The sequence below is a fragment of the Arachis ipaensis genome, chromosome B7 (assembly GCF_059453495.1).
Source record: "Arachis ipaensis isolate K30076 ecotype BB chromosome B7, ASM5945349v1, whole genome shotgun sequence".
Taxonomy (NCBI): domain Eukaryota; kingdom Viridiplantae; phylum Streptophyta; class Magnoliopsida; order Fabales; family Fabaceae; genus Arachis; species Arachis ipaensis.
The window spans coordinates 38,880,202-38,903,597 of record NC_142442.1 but is presented as its reverse complement, the minus strand read 5'-3'; the positions used below and the strand labels follow the sequence as shown (position 1 = coordinate 38,903,597).

The 23,396-nt window shown below is 37.2% G+C and overlaps 1 non-coding gene across 1 annotated transcript; it reads right to left on the bottom strand.

The window, feature by feature from the left end:
* Positions 1 to 3,129: 3,129 nt before the first annotated feature.
* On the bottom strand, positions 3,130 to 3,237 carry LOC148550897 (small nucleolar RNA R71). Its single transcript, XR_015892631.1, has one exon. It is a non-coding gene; the product is annotated as a small nucleolar RNA R71 (small nucleolar RNA).
* Between the last annotated feature and the right edge of the window lie 20,159 nt (positions 3,238 to 23,396).

Genomic DNA, 23,396 nt, shown 5'->3' with positions numbered 1-23,396 from the left:
TTGAATGACTATGACGAGCTTCAAACTCGCGATTGCCGGGCATTAGTGACAGACGCAAAAGGATAGTAAATCCTATTCCAGCATGATCGAGAACCGACAGATGAATAGCCGTGCCGTGACAGGGTGCGTTGATCATTTTCACTGAGAGGATAAGATGAAGCCATTGACAAGGGTGATGCCTCCAGACGATTAGCCGTGCCGTGACAGGGCATTGGATCATTTTCCCGAGAGATGACCGAAAGTAGCCATTGACAGTGGTGATGTATCACATAAAGCCAGCCATGGAAAGGAGTAAGACTGATTGGATGAAGATAGCAGGAAAGCAGAGGTTCAGAGGAACGAAAAGCATCTCCATTCGCTTATCTGAAATTCCTACCAATGATTTACATAAGTACTTCTAGCCCTATTCTATTATTTATTTTCGAAAACCCATTACTGTTTTATATCCGCCTGACTGAGATTTACAAGGTGACCATAGCTTGCTTCATACCGACAATCTCCGTGGGATTCGACCCTTACTCACGTAAGGTATTACTTGGACGACCCAGTGCACTTGCTGGTTAGTTATGCGAAGTTGTGAAGATATGTTTAGACCATGGTTCTGTGCATCCGTTTTTGGTGCCATTGCCAGGGAATCAATTTCGAACAACAATTCACAACCTGAGTAGCAATTTTGCATACCATGTTTTTGGCGCTGTTGCCGGGGATTGTTTGAGTTTGGACAACTGACGGTTCATCCTGTTGCTCAGATTAGGTAATTTTCTTTTTGTTTTGCTTTCAAAAAGTTTTTCAAAAATCTTTCAAAAATTTTTTTCTTTTGTTTTCGAAAAAAAAAATTTGTTTTCAAACATAAATTATTCTATGGCTTCAAAATTTTTAAGAATAAATTCTAGTGTTTCATGAAGCATGTGAAGCCTGGCTAGCTGTAAAGCCATGTCTAAATTCTTTTGGATTGAGGCTTCCAAATCATCAGCATAGAGGCAAGTTACATATTTGATAAGTAATGAGCAGTATATTCTGATATCTTGCTGAAGCTTGGCCGGCCATTGGCCATGTCTAGTGTTTTGGACCGGAGCTTTCATTGAAAGCTTGGCTGGCTAGTGAGCCATGTCTAATTCCTGGACTGAAGCTTTAAACTAACATGGCAAGATTCCTGGAATTCATATTAAAAATTTTGGAATCCTTATTTTTCTTTCTTTCTAAATAATTTTCGAAAAATATAAAATAAAAATAAAAAAAGTAGAAAATCATAAAAATAAAAAATATTTTGTGTTTCTTGTTTGAGTCTTGAGTCATGTTATAAGTTTGGTGTCAATTGCATGTGCATCTTGCATTTTTCGAAAATTCTCATGCATTCATAGTGTTCTTCATGATCTTCAAGTTGTTCTTGGTAAGTCTTCTTGTTTGATCTTTGCATTTGCATGTTTTGTGTCCCTTGTTTTTCATATGCATTCTTGAATTCTTAGTGTCTAAGCATTAAAGAATTCTAAGTTTGGTGTCTTGCATGTTTTCCTTGCATTAAAATTTTTTTTTCAAAAATATGTTCTTGATGTTCATCATGACATTCAAAGTGTTCTTGGTGTTCATCTTGACATTCATAGCATTCTTGCATGCATCACATGTTTTGATCTAAAATTCTCATGCATTGCATCATTTTTCTTGTTTTTCTCTCTCATCATTAAAAATTTAAAAAAAAAAATATCTTTCCCTTTTTCTCTCTTAAAATTTCGAAAATTAGATTTGATTCTTTCAAAAATTTTTAAAAATCTAGTTGTTTTCATGAGTCAAATCAAATTTTCAATTTAAAAATCTTATCTTTTTCAAAATCTTTTTCAAAAATCAAATCTTTTTCAATTTTCTTAGTTATTTTCGAAAATTTTAAAAACATTTTTCAAAAACATTTTTCTTATTTTTATATCAAATTTTCGAAAATAACAATAACAATTAATGTTTTGATTCAAAAATTTCAAGTTTGTTACTTACTTGTTAAGAAAGATTCAAACTTTAAGTAATAGAATCATATCTTGTGATTTCTTGTGAATCAAGTCATTAATTGTGATTTTAAAAATCAAATCTTTTTCAAAAACTAATTTCTCTCATATCTTTTCAAAAATATCTTCTCATCTTATCTTTTTCAAAAATTTGATTTCAAAATATCTTTTCTAACTTCCTAACTTCTTATCTTTTCAAAATTTGTTTCAACTAACTAACTAACTTTTTGTTTGTTTCTTACCTTTTTCAAAACCACCTAACTAACTCTCTCTATTTTCGAAAATATCTTCCCCCCTTTTCAAAAATTTCTTTTTTATTTTAATTTTTCATTTTTATTTTCGAAAAACCACTAACCTTTTTCAAAAACTATTTTCAAAAATCAACTAACTCTTTTTCAAAAATTATTTTCGAAATTTTTCCTCTCTCATCTTATTCTATTTATTTATTCATCTACTAACATCTCTTTCTCATATCACCAAAAATCCGAACCCTTTCTCTCTCTGAGTTCAGATTTTTCTTCTTCTTTTCTTTTACTAACAATAAGGAACCTCTTTACTGTGACATAGAGGATTCCTCTTCTTTTCTTTTTCTCTCCTCTTTCTTATGAGCAGGGACAGAGAAAAAGGCATTCTTGTTGAAGCTGATCCAGAACCTGAAAGGACTCTGAAGAAGAAATTAAGAGAAGCTAAATTACAACAATCCAGAGACAACTTGATTAAAAATTTCGAACAAGTAAAGGAAATGGCAGCCGAACCCAACAACAATGCAAGGAGAATGCTTGGTGACTTTACTGCACCTAATTCCAATTTACATGGAAGAAGCATCTCTATTCCTACCATTGGAGCAAACAACTTTGAGCTGAAACCTCAATTAGTTTCTCTGATGCAGCAGAACTGCAAGTTTCATGGACTTCCATCTGAAGATCCTTTTCAGTTCTTAACTGAATTCTTGCAGATATATGATACTGTTAAGACTAATAGAGTAGATCCTGAAGTCTACAGGCTCATGCTTTTCCCTTTTGCTGTAAGAGACAGAGCTAGAGTGTGGTTGGACTCTCAACCCAAAGACAGCCTGAACTCTTGGAATAAGCTGGTCAAGGCTTTCTTAGCCAAGTTCTTTCCTCCTCAAAAGCTGAGCAAGCTTAGAGTAGATGTTCAAACCTTCAGACAGAAAGAAGGTGAATCCCTCTATGAAGCTTGGGAGAGATACAAAGGACTGACCAAAAAGTGTCCTTCTGACATGCTTTCAGAATGGACCATCCTGGATATATTCTATGATGGTTTATCTGAGTTATCAAAGATGTCATTGGATACTTCTGCAGGTGGATCCATTCACCTAAAGAAAATGCCTGCAGAAGCTCAAGAACTCATTGACATGGTTGCAAATAACTAGTTCATGTACACTTCTGAAAGGAATCCTGTGAATAATGGGACGCCTATGAAGAAGGGAGTTCTTGAGATTGACACTCTGAATGCCATATTGGCTCAGAACAAAGTATTGACTCAGCAAGTCAATATGATTTTTCAGAGTCTGAATGGAATACAAGCTGCATCTAGCAGTACTCAAGAGGCTTCTTATGAAGAAGAAGCTTATGATCCTGAGAACCCTGCAATAGCAGAGGTGAATTACTTAGGTGAACCTTATGGAAACACCTATAACTCATCATGGAGAAATCATCCAAATTTCTCATGGAATGATCAAAAGCCTCAACAAGGCTTTAATAATGGTGGAAGAAATAGGTTTAACAATAATAAACCTTTTCCACCATCCACTCAGCAACAGACAGAGAACTCTGAACAAAATACTTCTAATTTGGCAAACTTAATCTCTGATATGTCCAAGGCCACTGTGAGTTTCATGAATGAAACAAGGTCTTCCATTAGAAATTTGGAAGCACAAGTGGGCCAGCTGAGTAAAAGGATCACTGAAATCCCTCCCAGTACTCTCCCAAGCAATACAGAAGAGAATCCAAAAGGAGAGTGCAAGGCCATTGACATAAGCAAAATGGCCGAACCCAATGAGGGAGAGGAGGACGTGAATCCCAAGGAGGAAGACCTCCTGGGACGTCCAGTGACCAATAAGGAGCTTCCCTCTGAGGAACCAAAGGACTCCGAGGCTCATCTAGAGACCATAGAGATTCCATTGAACCTCCTTATGCCCTTCATGAGCTCTGATGAGTATTCCTCTTCTGAAGAGAATGAGGATGTTACTGAAGAGCAAACAGCCAAGTTTCTTGGTGCAATCATGAAGCTGAATGCCAAATTATTTGGCATTGATACTTGGGAAGTTGAACATCCCTTGTTCATCAATGAACTAAGTGATCTGGATCAATTGATATTGCCTCAGAAGAGACAGGATCCTGGAAAGTTCATAATACCTTGTACCATAGGCACCATGATCTTTAAGGCCCTGTGTGACCTTGGTTCAGGAATAAACCTCATGCCCCTCTCTGTAATAGAGAAACTGGGAATCTATGGGGTGCAAGCTGCTAAAATCTCATTAGAGATGGCAGACAATTCAAGAAAACAGGCATATGGACAAGTAGATGACGTGTTAGTAAAGGTTGAAGGCTTTTACATCCCTGCTGATTTCATAGTCCTGGATACTGGAAAGGAAGAGGATGAATCCATCATCCTAGGAAGACCTTTCCTGGCCACAGCAAGAGCTGTGATTGATGTTGACAGAGGTGAACTAGTCCTTCAATGGAATAAGGACTCCCTTGTGTTTAAAACTCAAGGATCTCCCTCTGCAACCATGGAGAGGAAGCATGAAAAGCTTCTCTCAAAGCAGAGTCAAACAAAGCCCCCACAGTCAAACTCTAAGTTTGGTGTTGGGAGGCCATAACCAAACTCTAAGTTTGGTGTTGAACTCCCATATCCAAACTCTAAGTTTGGCGTTGGAGAGTTTCAACAATGCTCTGAACATCTGTGAGGCTCCATGAGAGCCCACTGTCAAGCTATTGACATTAAAGAAGCGCTTGTTGGGAGGCAACCCAATTTTTATTTATCTAACTATATTTTTCTTAGTTATATGTCTTTATAGGTTCATGATCATGAGGAGTCACAAAATAAATATAAAAATTGAAAACAGAATCAAAAACAGCAGAAGAAAAATCACACCCTGGAGGAGCATCTGCCTGGCGTTCAACGCCAGAACAGAGCATGGTTCTGGCGCTGAACGCCCAAAATGGGCAGCATTCTGGCGCTGAACGCCCAGAACAAGCATGGTTCTGGCGTTCAACGCCAAAAATGGCAACAAATGGGTGTTGAACGCCCAAAATGGGCACCAACCTGGCGCTGAACGCCCAGAGTTGTGTGCAAAGGCATTTTACATGCCTAATTGGTGCAGGGATACAAATCCTTGACACCTCAGGATCTGTGGACCCCACAGGATCATCTCAGGATCTGTGGACCCCACAGGATCCCCACCCACCTCACCCTCTCTCTCTCCATTCATGATCATCCCTTCTGTTCTCCATTCACCACTCACATCCATACACACATCCCTCCATCTCCTCCATATCTTCTTCTTCTTCTATTCTTTCTTCTTTTGCTCGAGGGCAAGCAACATTCTAAGTTTGGTGTGGTAAAAGCATAAGCTTTTTGTTTTTCCATTACCATTGATGGCACCTAAACCTCTAAAAGAGGGGAAGGGAAGACAAAGGCTTCCACCTCCAAGTCATGGGAGATGGAAAGATTCATCTCAAGGGTCTATAGCTCAGTGGTAGAATATGTGGCTGCAAATTAAGAGATCCCTGAGATACCTCAGGGGATGCACTTCCCTCCACATAAATATTAGGAGCAAATCAACACCTCCCTAGGAGAATTAAGTTCCAACATGGGACAATTAAGGGTGGAACATCAAGAGCACTCCATCATCCTTCATGAAATAAGAGAAGATCAAAAAGCAATGAGGGAGGAGCAACAAAGACAAGGAAGAGACATAGAAGAGCTCAAGGACATCATTGGTTCCTCAAGAAGGAAACGCCACCATCACTAAGGTGGATTCATTCCTTGTTCTTACTTTCTCTGTTTTTCGTTTTCTATGTTAAGTGCTTATCTATGTTTGTGTCTTCATTACATGATCGTTAGTAGTTAGTAGCTTTGTCTTAAAGTTATGAATGTCCTATGAATCTATCACCTCTCTTAAATGAAAAATATTTTAATTCAAAAGAACAAGAAGTACATGAGTTTCGAATTTATCCTTGAACTTAGTTTAATTATATTGATGTGGTGACAATGCTTCTTGTTTTCTGAATGTATGCTTGAACAGTGCATATGTCTTTTGAAAGTTGTTGTTTAAGAATGTTAAATATGTTGGCTCTTGAAAGATGATGACTAGGAGACATGTTATTTGATAATCTGAAAAATCATAAAAATGATTCTTGAAGCAAGAAAAAGCAGCAAAGAACAAAGCTTGCAGAAAAAAAAATAGGCGAAAAAAAAATAGAAAAAAAAATAGAAAGAAGGGTAAAGTATATTTTTTGTCCCTGAAGTTTGACAAAAGTTTCAAAAATACCCCTAAGTTTTATTTTGTTTCAATTTTGTCCTAAAATTTTTCGATTTGCATCAAATATACCCCGAACGGCTAATTTTTCAAAAAATTTAAGACCAATTCAACAACAATTTCATAAAAACAACCCTCAACACAAGCAAATCAAGCATAGTTTTTATGCATTATTGTTAGATTGGTCTTAATTTTTTTGAAAATTTAGCCGTTAAGGGTATATTTGATGCAAATCGAAAACTTCTAGGACAAAATTGAAACAAAATAAAACTTAGGGGTATTTTTAAAATTTTTGCTAAACTTCAGGGACAAAAAATATACTTTACCCTAGAAAGAAAAAGCAAGCAGAAAAAGCCAAAAGCTCTTAAAACCAAGAGGCAAGAGCAAAAAGCCAATAACCCTTAAAACCAAAAGGCAAGGGCAAATAAAAAGGATCCCAAGGCTTTGAGCATCAGTGGATAGGAGGGCCTAAAGGAATAAAATCCTGGTCTAAGCGGCTAAACCAAGCTGTCCTTAACCATGTGCTTGTGGCGTGTAGGTGTCAAGTGAAAACTTGAGACTGAGCGGTTAAAGTCAAGGTCCAAAGCAAAAAAAGAGTGTGCTTAAGAACCCTGGACACCTCTAATTGGGGACTTTAGCAAAGCTGAGTCACAATCTGAAAAGGTTCACCCAATTATGTGTCTGTGGCATTTATGTATCCGGTGGTAATACTGGAAAACAAAGTGCTTAGGGCCACGGCCAAGACTCATAAAGAAGCTGTGTTCAAGAATCATCATACTGAACTAGGAGAATCAATAACATTATCTGAACTCTGAGTTCCTATAGATGCCAATCATTCTGAACCTCAATGGATAGAGTGAGATGCCAAAACTATTCAAGAGGCAAAAAGCTATAAGTCCCGCTCATTTGATTGGAGCTATGTTTCATTGATAGTTTGGAATTTATAGTATATTCTCTTCTTTTTATCCTATTTGATTTTCAGTTGCTTGGGGACAAGCAACAATTTAAGTTTGGTGTTGTGATGAGCGGATAATTTATACGCTTTTTGGCATTGTTTTTAGTATGTTTTTAGTAGGATCTAGTTACTTTTAGGGATGTTTTCATTAGTTTTTATGTTAAATTCACATTTCTGGAATTTACTATGAGTTTGTGTGTTTTTCTGTAATTTCAGGTATTTTCTGACTGAAATTGAGGGACTTGAGCAGAAATCAGATTCAGAGGTTGAAGAAGGACTGCTGATGCTGTTGGATTCTGACCTCCCTGCACTCAAAGTGAATTTTCTGGAGCTACAGTACTCGAAATGGCGCGCTTCTAGTTGCGTTGGAAAGTAGACATCCAGGGCTTTCCAGAAATATATAATAGTCCATGCTTTGGCCAAGAATAGACGACGTAAACTGGCGTTCAACGCCAGCTTTCTGCCCAAATCTGGCGTCCAGCGCCAGAAAAGGAGCCAAAACCAGAGTTGAACGCCCAAACTGGCACAAAAGCTGGCGTTCAACTCCACAAATGGCCTCTGCACGTGGAAAGTTAAAGCTCAGCCCAAGCACACACCAAGTGGGCCCCGGAAGTGGATTTATGCATCAATTACTTACTTCTGTAAACCCTAGTAGCTAGTTTATTATAAATAGGACCTTTTACTATTGTATTAGGTATCTTTGATCAGTTGTATGCTATCTTAGATCACGTTTGAGGGCTGGCCTCTCGGCCATGCCTGGACTTTCACTTATGTATTTTTAACGGTAGAGTTTCTACACTCCATAGATTAAGGTGTGGAGCTCTGCTGTTCCTCAAAGATTAATGCAAAGTACTACTGTTTTCTATTCAATTCATCTTGTTTCGCTTCTAAGATATTCATTCGTACTTCAATCTGAATGTGATGAACGTGACAATCATCATCATTCCCTATGAACGCGTGCCTGACAACCACTTCCGTTCTACCTTAGACTGAATGAGTATCTCTTAGATCTCCTAACCAGAATCTTCGTGGTGTAAGCTAGAATGATGGCGGCATTCAAGAGAATCCGGAAGGTCTAAACCTTGTTTGTGGTATTCCAAGTAGGATTCAATGATTGAATGACTGTGACGAGCTTCAAACTCGCGATTGCCGGGCATTAGTGACAGACACAAAAGGATAGTAAATCCTATTCCAGCATGATCGAGAACCGACAGATGAATAGCCGTGCCGTGATAGGGTGCGTTGATCATTTTCACTGAGAGGATAAGATGAAGCCATTGACAAGGGTGATGCCTCCAGACGATTAGCCGTGCTGTGACAGGGCATTGGATCATTTTCCCGAGAGATGACCGAAAGTAGCCATTGACAGTGGTGATGTATCACATAAAGCCAGCCATGGAAAGGAGTAAGACTGATTGGATGAAGATAGCAGGAAAGCAGAGGTTCAGAGGAACGAAAAGCATCTCCATTCGCTTATTTGAAATTCCTACCAATGATTTACATAAGTACTTCTAGCCCTATTCTATTATTTATTTTCGAAAACCCATTACTGTTTTATATCCGCCTGACTGAGATTTACAAGGTGACCATAGCTTGCTTCATACCGACAATCTCCGTGGGATTCGACCCTTACTCACGTAAGGTATTACTTGGACGACCCAGTGCACTTGCTGGTTAGTTATGCGAAGTTGTGAAGATATGTTTAGACCATGGTTCTGTGCATCCGTTTTTGGTGCCATTTCCAGGGAATCAATTTCGAACAACAATTCACAACCTGAGTAGCAATTTCGCATACCAGTAACCATGAGATAGTAGTTGAATTTTTAGCTACCTTGTATATCATTAATATGTATTGTCCATTTGTGAAGCATGACAAGTTTTGATGATCATGGAGTCCGAGCCAATGGTTAGTCAAAGACTATTAGTTGTCAAGATGAAGCGATACTTAGCTAACTTAGAGGAGTGGATAGGTTCTTGAAGGATAAAAATCATAATGACGTAGTGGAAGCAGGGTAGATGATACCTAAGGAATTGGAACTGTCGAGAGCTATGCGGAGTTACCATTTGAAATCCAGTGACGTTAAGACTTTGAGGAAGAGGAAGAGAGCGAATTCAACCTTTAGTTGTTAATTGATTGAGACAAGTAGAGGTGAGACCAAACTCCTATACGAGAGGGTTTCCGAGGCCATTCTTGAAGGTGTACCAAAATTTCCACCTTAGAGAGAGAACGTGAGTTTGCGACAGAATTAATGCCGAAAGCCGGATCAGTGTTGATTGCACCACAAGTGAAGACATCATTATAATCAGTAGAACACAGGACCGAGTGAAGGGAGTACTGGAAGAGAGAATACTCCAACTAAGTATTTCCTTGCGAGAGTGGGCCAACTAATTTTCACAACTTAATCTAATATTTCTTCTACGGCTTACCTTGAAAACTCTATCTTGAATCTTTTCCTGTAAAAGCCCAATTCATCGTTCTTCTGATTCTATTCCTTACTCATATAAAACTTGTCTCTTTTGGGATAAGCCTAAACTCGTCCTAATATAATCACATAATCTTTAAATCCTGGAGACTTGTGGTACGTGGAGTTGCTCTTTTGTGGAAACTCGCATTCTTTTAAATCCAACTAGAACCTATTTAGTTTGACATGTCTTATTCTTTCTATTCAAGCTTTGATTCGAACTTCTTCCATGAGATGAAACTAGGTTTCTCTTCTTGTGTGTTCCATTAGTTCTGTACAACTCCGGCTAATTGTATACAAGACATTCTTTTGGTTTCTTGTGAACACAGTTTGTATTACTCGTTTGTCTCTTTGAACATAACATTTCTTTGAAAAATTAACTCGTATTGGAGTTGCGTCACGCATAACTCTTGGATGCAACTATTAGAGTGTCAATCCTTTAAAGTAAGACTTTTAAACATGAAAACGAACCAGCGACATTCCTAGGGAATTTAGAGCCTTAATTCTTGCCGGTCGTATCGCTCGTGACTAAATAGAAGTAATAGGGTGCACCGTGTGAATGAAATACTAGGATCCGATGAAAGCCTTCGAGCCATAGAAAGAAGATTAATCTTCATGCCAATGCTTGTATCACTTGAGCCTAATGAACCATTTAGGAAATGACTACGATGTATTATTGGAAGACTTAAGATGTGAGCGGATGCAGTGTCGTGAGGTTGTGGTAGACGCCCTAAGCAAGAAGTTTCTAAGAGATTCTTGGACGATAATTCCAAAGGAGAAAATGTTAGATGAGTTAAAGTTCTAAGTTTGAAGAGTGAGAGTGCAGTTGGAAGTGTCGGTCTAAATCCATTGCTAGGTTACAACATGGCATCGATGAGGAACGAGACACGTAACGAGACAATAAAGAGCCGCCAAAGATGTCAAAGTCTGCTAAACAAAGGGAATTAAGAATAGATTTATATGTCCAATGCCGAAATAGAGATCGTAGAGTCAAGGACTGAGGGAACACAATAATGGCAATAAAGAGCTACTAAGAGTATTGAAGCCTGTTGAATCAGGAAGATACCAAGAGAGAGTTATGTATCGAGATCAGAAGTTGAGATGAGAAACTATTTTCCAAAACTTACAACGTACCATGAATCAAAGAAGATACTTTTGGGTAGCCAGAAATAAAGAATAAAGCATAAATCGGAATGCTGCAACCATTGAAGGTTCTACACCGGAAGTAAGGAAGAGTAATTATCAATTTTGAAATAGATCGTCGAGGACTAGGATAGGAGATGGAGCTTCACAGAACCCTAAATGCCCCTGTATTACTAGAGCATCGAATACCTTAGTTCCTGAATTTAATAGACGAGACAACGGAGAAGAGCTACGCAAATTTGAGTTAACATTCTCACTATAAAAAGCCGACAGAAGAGATATACGAACTAAGGAAGTCCTGAACTCGAGAAGGTTACTTTAACAAGCTGGAATCAATGAATGAGTCAAGATTAAGGGATTGAAACCGAAGTGTCATAGGACCTAGATTAATGGCAAGGACGAGCTTTTTCGGATTCTGAAGAGAATTAGGCCAGTGACATATCAGGTAACTCTATCCCCACATCTTTCGAACTGGTACGATGTATCACATCTTAGTTTCAGGAGTACACCTCTGATGTCAATTACGTATTAGAACTTGAACCAGTGCAACTGAGGAAGGATCTAACGTTTCGAGTAACCTCGGTTAGGATATATAATAAGATACCATTGCCAAGCAGCTAGGCAGAGTAGAAGTTACATTAGTAGAAGATGCTAAAAGTGGAACTGGAAGTGGGAAACGTACTTAGGAACTCAAATCAGACAGGTGGAAAGACTACCCACACCTCCTTTCAGATAACTGAATCTGAATTTTGAGGGCAAAATTCCTAATTAGGTGGGTAGGATGTAAACCCCGTGAAATTAGCGAATAATTAGTCAATAAATTGAATTTTAATTAAAAAAATTAAAAATACAAAACTAACATCAAAATAGGATAGAGCTCTTCAAAACGAGAATTTTGACACCAATTTCGAAAAATTTGGCCCAAAATTGGGCCGAACGGGCCAAACCGGTCGAACCAGACCCGAACCAAGCCCGTGGGCCCAACCGTTTTATTAAATAAAATGAGCACAGCTCATTCTCGTCCCCCATTTGGCATGAAAAACACGCCGGGGAGCAGCATGAAGGTGAGAGCATGTAGCACTTCCAAAACCCTCACTCAAATTTGATTTCTCAATAACTTTTGATCCGGAGCTCTGATTGACAAACCGTTTGCGACTACGCATTCACCACGACGAGCTCTACGAAACCCATGGAACAATTTGGTAGGTAATTCATTATTTCCTTCTCAAAAAACTTCCCCCAATTTCGAAAATTCATGAACAATTATGTTGAAAATTGCTCAATTTTGGTGTTCTAGGTTCGATTTAGCTTACGGAGCTTATTGGGTTTGAGTTGCTACGCGTGTGGGTATGGTAAGGATCACCTAAACCTTAATCCAATTTTGATTTTATTATGTAAAATATGAATTTGGAATATATATATATATATATATATATATGCATTGGAATTGAATTGTAAGCATTTGGAAGCTTGGTGGTGATTGGAGCTAAGACTTTGGTTGGTTTCTCAAGCTTGTGAGGGGCTGTGGTTGTGATTCGTGTGGCTGCTTGGACTAAATATAGTGATCGGCCAAGGTATGATTTAGGTTTTGCATGTTTAACATATAAGATTTTGTGAAAACTTAGGCTAGCGCACTATATGATAAGTTGAAATGGGTAAATGTGTTGAATGATTAGTGTTTGTGATGTTGATGGATAAATTGATGTGGTTCTTGTATTGAGTAATTGATAATGGGAGTTAAGTGTATGTATGTATATATGCTAATATGATAGTGATGATTGAAGGATTTATGATTATGGCAAAGTAATGGTATGGATGAGATAGTGAATGGTGTTTATTTGAATGGTGTTTTTGGAATGGTTGGTATTGTTATGATGAATATTGTTGTGCTAATGATTGAAGAGTTTTATGATGAAGATAATATGTAGAATTGGAATAAGATGTTAGTTGTGAGTAAAATGTGTATAGTTGGGAAAATGTGATATGATTGAGCTAAGGTTGCAAGAATGGTTGTGTGATGGTGAAGAGTAAGTTGTATTAATGGTTATGGTATATTGAGTTGAATAGAAATGAGCTTTGAAAGGAAAAATGTGGTTTTGGTAAAAAAAAAAAGAGGTTTAGCGTATATTGGTAAAAACTGATTTTTGATGAACTTTGGAAGTCCATAACTTGCTCCTCAAATTTTGGGTGGAAATGCGGTTTGTTTTAAATGAAAGATGATTTTGCAAGCTTTTAAACGATATACATTTGGTGAAAAATAGAATTTCGTAGAGAAAGTTATGGACGATGAAAGTTTGGTGTGAGAAATGTGTATACAGGTGCTAAACTCTGGTTTTGCAGCTTTCTGGGCAATTTATTATTTTTTGGAAAAACGCACTTCCACACGTACGCGTGACCCACGTGCACGCGTGGCATGGCATTTTAAAACTGCGCGTGCGCGAGAAGCCCATGCGTGCGCGCGATGAGCCAACATCACGACCACGCGTACGCATGACCCACACGTACGCGTGACATGATGTTCTCACCTACGCGTACGCATGATTAGAGAATGCATGCGCGTGCTATCTTTTCTTACTACCACGCGCACGCGTGGCCCACGCGCACGTGTGGCCCACGCACACGCGTGGCCTTTGCTTGCTGCAAAACTAGAATTTTGTGTTTTAAACCAGATTTTCACTTCTAAACCTCCATTTTCTTCCTTTTAGACTTAAGGTATAGTACTAAGTCCAGTAGTTAGTTGAAGCTAGGAAAATAAGGTAACTTGGGGATGAAGAAAAAGGCAAATATGATGAGTTATAAAGAAGAGATGTAAATGTGAAATGAAGTTATGAAGCCATAGCTTTGACGAATGACTAAATAATGATTATGAAAATGAAATGACTTATGAATGATGATATCTGAGATACGAGTTTCCCTGGGTAAGAACCGTGGCTTGCCACCACGTGTTCCAGGTTGAAACTCGATACTCTGTTGATCCTATGTCGTAAGGGTGACCGGGCACGTATAAATTCCCGGGTATGGATAGCCCCCCAGTGAGTGATTTGAATGATGAATGAATGTGAAATCTATGCATAGACTCATGGGGATGCGCGACGGGGGACAGTCTAAGATTTTTAGACTTGTCGGGTTGGCTGGATAACCGACAGATGAGCCTCATAAGCCATAGGTCAGGCATACATCATGTGCATTTGTTTGTTTTGATTGTTATGCATTACTTGGGATTGCCTAACTGAATATATACATCCTACTACTTGTTATACTTGCTACTTGCACTATTTGCTTTTTACTTGTGCATGAACTTGTTTGGTTGCTTGTCTCTACTGAATTATGGATGACGGAGGGACGGAGGAAGGGTGAAATGGTTTGGTGTTTATGTTAGGAATAAAATTGAGTAAATTTAGGAATGTCTAGATTACCTACCCCTATTTATGGCTTTTGCTTAGAAAATTAAGTTTTACAATTGTATGACGGAGTTCTAGGATTGCCTCTAGCATTCCCAGGACCTTATTTATTATACGCGTGGCACCTTTACCATGCTGAGAACCTCCGGTTTTCATCCCATACTGTGTTGTTGTTTTCAGATGCAGGTCGAGAGGCTCCTCGCTAAGCGTCTAGATCTTTGAAGCAGAGTAGTCCCTGGGTTATTTTGGGTTTTCTGTTTGTATATATATGTACCTATGTACTTAGCTTGCTCTCCAAGAAACTTATTTATTTTGTTCCTCACAAAGGTTGAGGGAGAGCTAGGGTCTTATTTTGTATTTTGAGTATTTTGGGATACCTGTATATGTATGTATATATATATTCTCCGACCAGCCTTGGCTTCGCGGGCTGAATCAGGAGCTAGTTATGATGTATTCTTGGCTTTCTTTACTCTTTCGCTTATTCCTATCCTTAATTTTAGGTTTCTTAGCACGCAAGTAATTCTATTCTCTGAACGTTGCGCTTTTTATTTGTGATTTTTGTTTATCCATTTTTCAAGGCTCCTAGTATATTAACTCTTTATTAGGTGGGTAGGGTATAAACCCCGCTAAAATTAGTAAATAATTAGTCAATAAATTGAATTTTAATTAGAAAATTAAAAATGAAAAACTAATATAAAAATAGGATAGAACTCTTCAAAATGAGAATTTTGATACCAATTTCGAAAAATTTGGCCCAAAATTAGACCAGATGGGCTGAACCAGTTGAACCGGTCCCAAACCGGGCCCGTAGGCCCAACCGAACCCATTACTTAAATGAGCTGAAGCTCATTTTCTCCTTCATTTTGGCATGCAAACGCTGGAGAGCTCAACATGAGGAGGGAGAACGTTTGAAGCTTCCAAAACTCTCACTAAAATTTTAATTCTCAATAACTTTTGATCCGGAGCTCCAATTGACAATCCGTTTGTAGCCATGCGACTGCGGCGTTGAGCTCTACAAATCCCGGTACGTTGTAAGGTAAGGAATCCATATTTCCTTCCTCGATCTCCCCTATTTCAGTTTCGAAAATCTATTTAGCTTGCGGAGCTTAACGGGTTGAGTTGCTGTGAGTGTGGGTGCAGTAAGAATCACCTAAACCCTAGCCAAATCTTTATTTTATCGTGTGAAATCTGAATTTGAAGTATATATGTGTATTAGGTATGAATTAAGTATATACATATGCATTGAAATTGAATGGTGGACATTTGGAGGCTTGGTGGAAGATTGGTGCTAAGGTTTTAGTTAATTTCTCAAGCTTGGGGGCTGTAAGTGTGACTTGTGTGGCTGCCTTGGACTAAACGTGGTGATCGACTCAGGTATGGTTTAGGTTTTGTGCATTTAACATGTAAGGTTCTGTGAAAACTTAAGCTAGAGCACTATAGGATAAGTTGAAATGGTTAAACGTGTTAAATGATTAGTTTTTGTGATGTTGATGAATTGATTGATGTTGGGCTTGTGTTGAGTGATTGACAATGAGGGTTAAATGTATGTATATATATATATATATATATATATATATATATATATATATATATATATATATATATATATATATATATATATATATATATATATATATATATATATGCTAGTATAATGACGATGGATAAAGGATTTATGTTATTTGGATTTGTTGGTATTGGCATAATGAATAATGTTGTAATGATGGTGGAGGAATTTGGTGATGATGATGATGATATGTGTATATAGAGTAACGTGTTGGTTTGTGGCTAAAATTTGTAAAGTTGGGTGAAATGTGGTGTTAATGAGCTAAGTTGTAAGAATTGTTGTGCTATGGTTAAAGGCTAATTATATGGGTGGTTATGGTATGTTGAGTTGAGTGGAAATGAGGTTTGAAAGGAAAATGTGATTTTGGTAAAAATGGGGTTTGGTATAAGTTGGTAAAAAAAATGGTTTTTGATGAACATCAGTAGTCCATAACTTGCTCTCCAAATTTTGGATGAAAATGAGGTTTGTCTTAAATGAAAGTATGTTATATGAGCTTGAAAATGATATAAGTTTTGTGGAAAACTGAATAATGTAGAGGAAGTTATGCACGCCAGAAATCCGGTGCTAAAAACTAAAATTCTAGAAGTTGCAGCAGAATCAGGAAATTCTGATGTGTGCCCACACACCCAGCCGTGCGCATGCACCCAGCAGTAGCAGAAACCTATCTATGCGTACGCACGCCTTTGTGCGCACGCGCGCTGATGAACGGATAATTTATACCCTTTTTGGCATTATTTTTTTATAGTTTTTAGTATGTTTTAGTTAGTTTTTATTATAGTTTTATTAATTTTTATGCAAAAATTACATTTCTGGACTTTACTATGAGTTTGTGTGTTTTTCTGTGATTTCAGGTATTTTCTGGCTGAAATTGAGGGACCTGAGTAAAAATCTGATTCAGAGGCTGAAAAAGGACTGCAGATGCTGTTGGATTCTGACCCTCTTGCACTCGAAGTGGATTTTCTGGAGCTACAGAAGTCCAATTGGCGCGCTCTCAATTGCGTTGTAAAGTAGACATTCTGGTCTTTCCAGAAATATATAATAGTCCATACTTTGCTCGATATTTGATGGCCCAAACTGGCGTTCAAAGTCAGCCTAAAACATTCTGGCGTAAAACGCCCAAACTGGCACCAGAATTGGAGTTAAACGCCCGAACTGGCACCAAAGCTGGCGTTTAACTCCAGGAAAAGCCTAAGCACGAAAAAGCTTCAATGCTCCCAAGCACACACCAAGTGGGCCCCAGAAGTGAATTTTTGCACTATCTGCACTTAGTTACTTATTTTCTGTAAACCCTAGTAACTAGTTTAGTATAAAAACTACTTTTAGAGATTTGTTTTATATCTTTTTGACAATCTCTTCACCACTCACATCCATCCTTCATAAAACTCCACCTACCTTACCATTCAAATTCAAACCATTCCCCTCCCAAACCCACCCCTTCATACACGCCCTCTCTCTCCCTTACCCTATAAATACCACTCCTTACCACCTTCATTTCCACACATCCTATACACTTTACCCCCCTTGGCCGAACCCAAACCACCACTCCATCTCCTCCATTTTTTCTTCTTCTCCTCTTTTCTTTTCTCTTTTGCTCGAGAACGAGCAAACATTTTAAGTTTGGTGTGGAAAAAGCATTGCTTTTTTTTTTATTTTTCCATAACCATTAATGGCACCTAAGGCTGGAGAAATCTCTAGAAAGAGGAAAGGGAAGGCAATTGCTTCCACCTCCGAGTCATGGGAGATGGAGAGATTCATCTCAAAAGCCCATCACTAAGAAAAGGATGGAGCAAACAAGAGAGTCCACTCATGGACCTCAACAAGAGCATGAGGAAATTCCTCATCATGAAATCCCTGAGATGCCTCAAGGGATGCATTTTCCTCCACATAACTATTGGGAGTAACTCAACACCTCTTTAGAAGATTTAAGTTCTAACATGGAGCAACTAAGAGTGGAGCACCAAGAGCACTCCATCATCCTCCATGAAATCAGAGAGGACCAAAAGGCCATGAGAGAGGAGCAACAAAGGCAAGGAAGAGACATAGAGGATCTCAAGCACTCTATAAGATCTTCAAGAGGAGGAACTAGCCGCCATCACTAAGGTGGACCCGTTCTTTAATTTTCTTGCTCTTATTTTTCTGTTTTTCGATTTCTATGATTCATGTTTTATCTATGTTTGTGTCTTTATTACATGATCATTAGTGTCTAGTATCTATGCCTTAAAGCTATGAATGTCCTATGAATCGTTCACCTTTCTTAAATGAAAAATGTTTTTAATTGCAAAAGAACAAGAAGTACATGATTTCGAATTTCATCTTGAAATTAGTTTAAATATTTTGATGTGGTGGCAATACTTTTTGTTTTCTGAATGAATGCTTGAACAGTGCATATTTTTTAATTTGTTGTTTATGAATGTTAAAATTGTTGGCTCTTGAAAGAATAATGAAAAAGGAGAAATGTTATTGATGATATGAAAAATTATAAAATTGATTCTTGAAGCAAGAAAAAGCAGTGAAAAAGAAGAAGCTTGCGAAAAAAATGGCGAAAAAAATAAAATAAAAGAAAAAAAGAGAAAGAAAAAGCAAGCAGAAAAAGCCAATAGCCCTTTAAACCAAAAGGCAAGGGTAGAAAAGGATCCAAGGCTTTGAGCATTAATGGATAGGAGGGCCCAAAGGAATAAAATTCTGGCCTAAGCGGCTAAATCAAGTTGTCCCTTACCATGTGCTTGTGGCGTGAAGGTGTCAAGTGAAAAGCTTGAGATTGAGCGGTTAAAGTCGTGGTCCAAAGCAAAAAAAAAAGAGTGTGATTAAGAGCTCTGGGCACCTCTAACTGGGGACTCTAGCAAAGCTGAGTTACAATCTGAAAAGGTTCACCCAGTTATAAGTCTGTGGCATTTATGTATCCGGTGGTAATACTGGAAAATAAAATGCTTAGGGTCACGGCCAAGACTCATAAAGTAGTTGTGTTCAAGAATCAACATACTGAACTAGGAGAATCAATAACACTATCTGAATTATGAGTTCCTATAGATGCCAATCATTCTGAATTTCAAAGGATAAAGTGATATGCCAAAACTGCTCAGAAGCAAAAAGGCTACAAGCCCCGCTCATCTAATTGAAACTAATTTTCATTGATAAGTTTGGAATTTATTGTATATTCTCTTTTTTTATCCTATTTTGTTTTTAGTTGCTTGGGGACAAGCAACAATTTAAGTTTAGTGTTGTGATGAGCGGATAGTTTATACCCTTTTTGGCATTGTTTTTATATAGTTTTTAGTATGTTTTAGTTAGTTTTTATTATATTTTTATTAGTTTTTATGCAAAAATCACATTTCTAGACTTTACTATGAGTTTGTGTGTTTTTCTGTGATTTCAGGTATTTTCTGGTTGAAATTGAGGGACCTGAGCAAAAATCTGATTCAGAGGCTGAAAAAGGACTGCAGATGCTGTTGGATTCTGACCCTTCTGCACTCAAAGTAGATTTTTTGGAGCTACAGAAGCCTAATTGGTGCGCTCTCAATTGTGTTGGAAATTAGACATCCTGGGCTTTCCAGCAACATATAATAGTCCATACTTTGTCCGATATTTGATGGCCCAAACTGGCGTTCAAAGTCAGCCTAAAACATTCTGGCGTAAAATGCCCAAACTGGCACCAGAATTGGAGTTAAATGCCCAAACTGGCACCAAAGCTGGCGTTTAACTTCAGGAACAGCCTAAGCACGAAAAAGCTTTAATGCTCAGCCCAAGCACACACCAAGTGGGCCCCGAAAGTGGATTTCTGCACTATCTGCACTTAGTTACTTATTTTCTATAAACCCTAGTAACTAGTTTAGTATAAAAACTACTTTCAGAGATTTGTTTTATATCTTTTCACAATCTATGGACGTTTAGTCCTTAGACCATGGAGGCTGGCCTCATGGCCATGCCTGGACCTCTTTCACTTATGTATTTTCTACGGTGGAGTTTCTACACCCCATAGATTAAGGTGTGGAGCTCTGCTATTCTTCATGAATTAATGCAAGTACTATTGTTTTTCTTTCAATCCACGCCTACTTCTTCTCCAATATATACTCTTGTACTTAATTCAGTTAAGTCAGAATGAAGGGGTGACCCGTGACAATCACCCAATCTTTGTTACTCGCTTCGCCAAGATCCGCGTGCCTGACAACCACAAGCGGTCTACATCATGTTCAACGTAGTCATTGGATGACAGCCAGAGTATATTCTCTTGGATATCTAATACACGAACTGAGTCTGTGAGATTAGTATCTTCGTGGTATAGGCTAGAATTATTGGTAGCATTCCTAGGATCCGGAAAGTCTAAACCTTGTCTGTGGTATTCCGAGTAGGATCTGGGAAGGGATGACTGTAAACAGCTTCAAACCTGTGAATATTGGGCACAGTGGCAGTGTGCAAAAGGATCAATGGATCTTATTCCGACGCTAGTGAGAACCGACAGATGATTAGCCGTGCGGTAGCTGTATGTAGTATTTTTCATCCGAGATGAGAAATTCGACAGTTGATTAGCCGTGCAGAGATCGTACCTGGTATTTTTCACTGAGAGGATCTTACAGCTTGCCATGGAAGGGAGCACGCATGGTTGGAAGGAGGCAATAGGAAATCAGAGGTTCGAAAGCAACAAAGCATCTCCATACGCTTATCTGAAATTCCCACCAATGAATTACATAAGTAACTCTATCTTATTTTATGTTTTATTTATATTTTAATTATCAAAACCTCATAACCATTTGAATCTGTCTGACTGAGATTTACAAGGATGACCATAGCTTGCTTCAAGCCGACAATCTCCGTGGGATCGACCCTTACTCACGTAAGGTTTATTACTTGGACGACCCAGTGCACTTGCTGGTTAGTTGCATCGGAGTTATGAAAAGTGTGGATTACAATTTCGCATACCAAGTTTTTGGCGCCGTTGCCGGGGATTATTCGAGTTTGGACAACTGACGGTTCATCTTGTTGCTTACATTAGGTAATTTTATTTTATGTTTAAACTTTTTATTTTTAGTTTTCGAAAAATTTAAAAAAAATTATTTTATTTTATTCTTCAGAATTTTTAAGAATGAATTCTAGAGTTTCATCATGATCTGTTGAAGCCTGGCTGGCTGTCAAGCCATGTCTAATCTTTTGGACCGAGGCTTTTACTTATCATTGCAAGAGCTTTTTGATTCCCATCAATTTGGCTGTTGTATGTAATGCTCTGCTGAAGCTTGGCTAGCCATTGGCCATGTCTAATCTTTTGGACCGAAGCTTTCAAATAAAGCTTGGTTGGCTATTAAGCCATGTCTAAATTTTTGGACCGAAACTTTAAACTAAAATTGCATGATTCCTGGGATTCTTATTAAAAATTTTGAATTTCTTTAATTTCTTTTTCTAAAATAATTTTCGAAAACTCCAAAAAAAATTAATAAAACCATAAAAACTAAAAATTTTGTGTTTCTTGTTTGAGTTTAGTGTCAAATTTTAAGTTTGGTGTCAATTGCATGTTTTAATTTTTCTTTAAATTTTTGAAAACTCATGCATTGTGTTCTTCATTGATCTTCAAGTTGTTCTTGATGATTTTCTTTATTTGATCTTCAATTTTTCTTGTTTTGTATCTTTTCTTATTTTTCATATGCATTTTCGATTTATTAGTGTCTAAAGTTTAAAAATTTTTAAGTTTGGTATCTTGCATGTGTCTCTTTTCTTAAAAATTTTTAAAAATATGTTCTTGGTGTTCATCATGATCTTCAAAGTGTTCTTGGTGTTCATCTTGACATTTAAAGTGTTCTTGCATGCATTAGTTGTTTTGATCTTAATTTTTTATGTTTTGTTTCATTTTGGTATTTTTCTCTCTCATCATTAAAAATTCAAAAATAAAAAAATATCTTTTCCTTTTTTGTCTCATAATTTCGAAATTTTGAATTGATTTAGTCAAAAAGTTTTAAAATTTAGTTGTTTCTTGTTAGTCAAGTCAAAATTTTAATTTAAAAATTCTATCTTTTCAAATCTTTTTCAAAATCATATCTTTTTCATTTTTTTATATATATTTTCAAAAATTTTAAAAATTTATTTTCAAAATCTTTTCTTACTTTTATTTCATAATTTTCAAAATTAATGCTAACATTTAATGTTTTGAGTCAAAAATTTCAAGTTGTTACTTACCTATTAAAAAAGGTTCAATATTTAAATTCTAGAATCATATCTTTTAGTTTCTTGTTAGTCAAGTAATCAACTTTAATTTCAAAAATCAAATCTTTTTAATTTTCTTTTCAAATCTTTTTCAAAATAAATTTCAATCATATCTTTTTCAAAATTCAATTTAAAAATATTTTCTAATTTCTTATCTTTTCAAAATTGATTTTCAAATCTTTTTCAATTAACTACTTGTCCTTTTTGTTTGATTTTAATTGTTTATTATTTCTTATCTTTTTCAAAACTATCTAACTATTTCTCTCTCTAATTTTCGAAAATCACTAACCTCTTTTTCAAAATTATTTTTAATTAACTAATTGTTTTAAATTTTAATTTTATTTTATCCTTTTTTTATATTTTCGAATACAAACTATTAATTAAAATAAAAACAAAAATATTTCTCTTTTTTTTTTTAAATTAGTATTCGAATTTCTTCTCCCTCTCATCTCTCTCTATTTATTTTATTTATTTACTAACACTTCTCCTCTTAAAATTCGAACCCTCTCCCCCACTCTGTGTTCGAATTTTTCATCTCTTCTCTCTACATCATTCTCCTATTCTTTCCTTCTTCTACTCACATAAAGAAACCTCTATACTGTGACATAGAGGATTCCTCTTCTTTTCTGTTTTCTTCTTTTTCATATGAGCAGGAACAACGATAAAAACATTCTTGTTGAAACTGATCCTGAACCTGAAAGGACTCTAAAGAGGAAGCTAAGAGAAGCTAAAGCACAACTCTCTGGAGAGGACCTGACAGAACTTTTCGAAAAAGAAGAAGACATGGCAGAACCCAATAACAATGGTGGAGATGCAAGGAAGATGCTTGGTGACTTTATTGTACCCTCTTCTGATTTCTGCGGAAGAAGCATCTCAATTCCTGTAATTGGAGCAAACAACTTTGAGCTTAAGCCTCAATTAGTTTCTCTAATGCAGCAGAATTGCAAGTTTCATGGGCTTCCATTGGAAGACCCTCATCAGTTCTTAGCTGAATTCTTACAAATCTGTGACACTGTTAAGACCAATGGGGTTAATCCCGAGGTCTACAGACTTATGCTTTCCCCTTTGCTGTAAGAGACAGAGCTAGGACATGGTTGGATTCACAACCTAAGGAAAGCCTGAACTCTTGGGAAAAGCTGGTCAATGCCTTCTTGGCAAAATTCTTTCCACCTCAAAAATTGAGT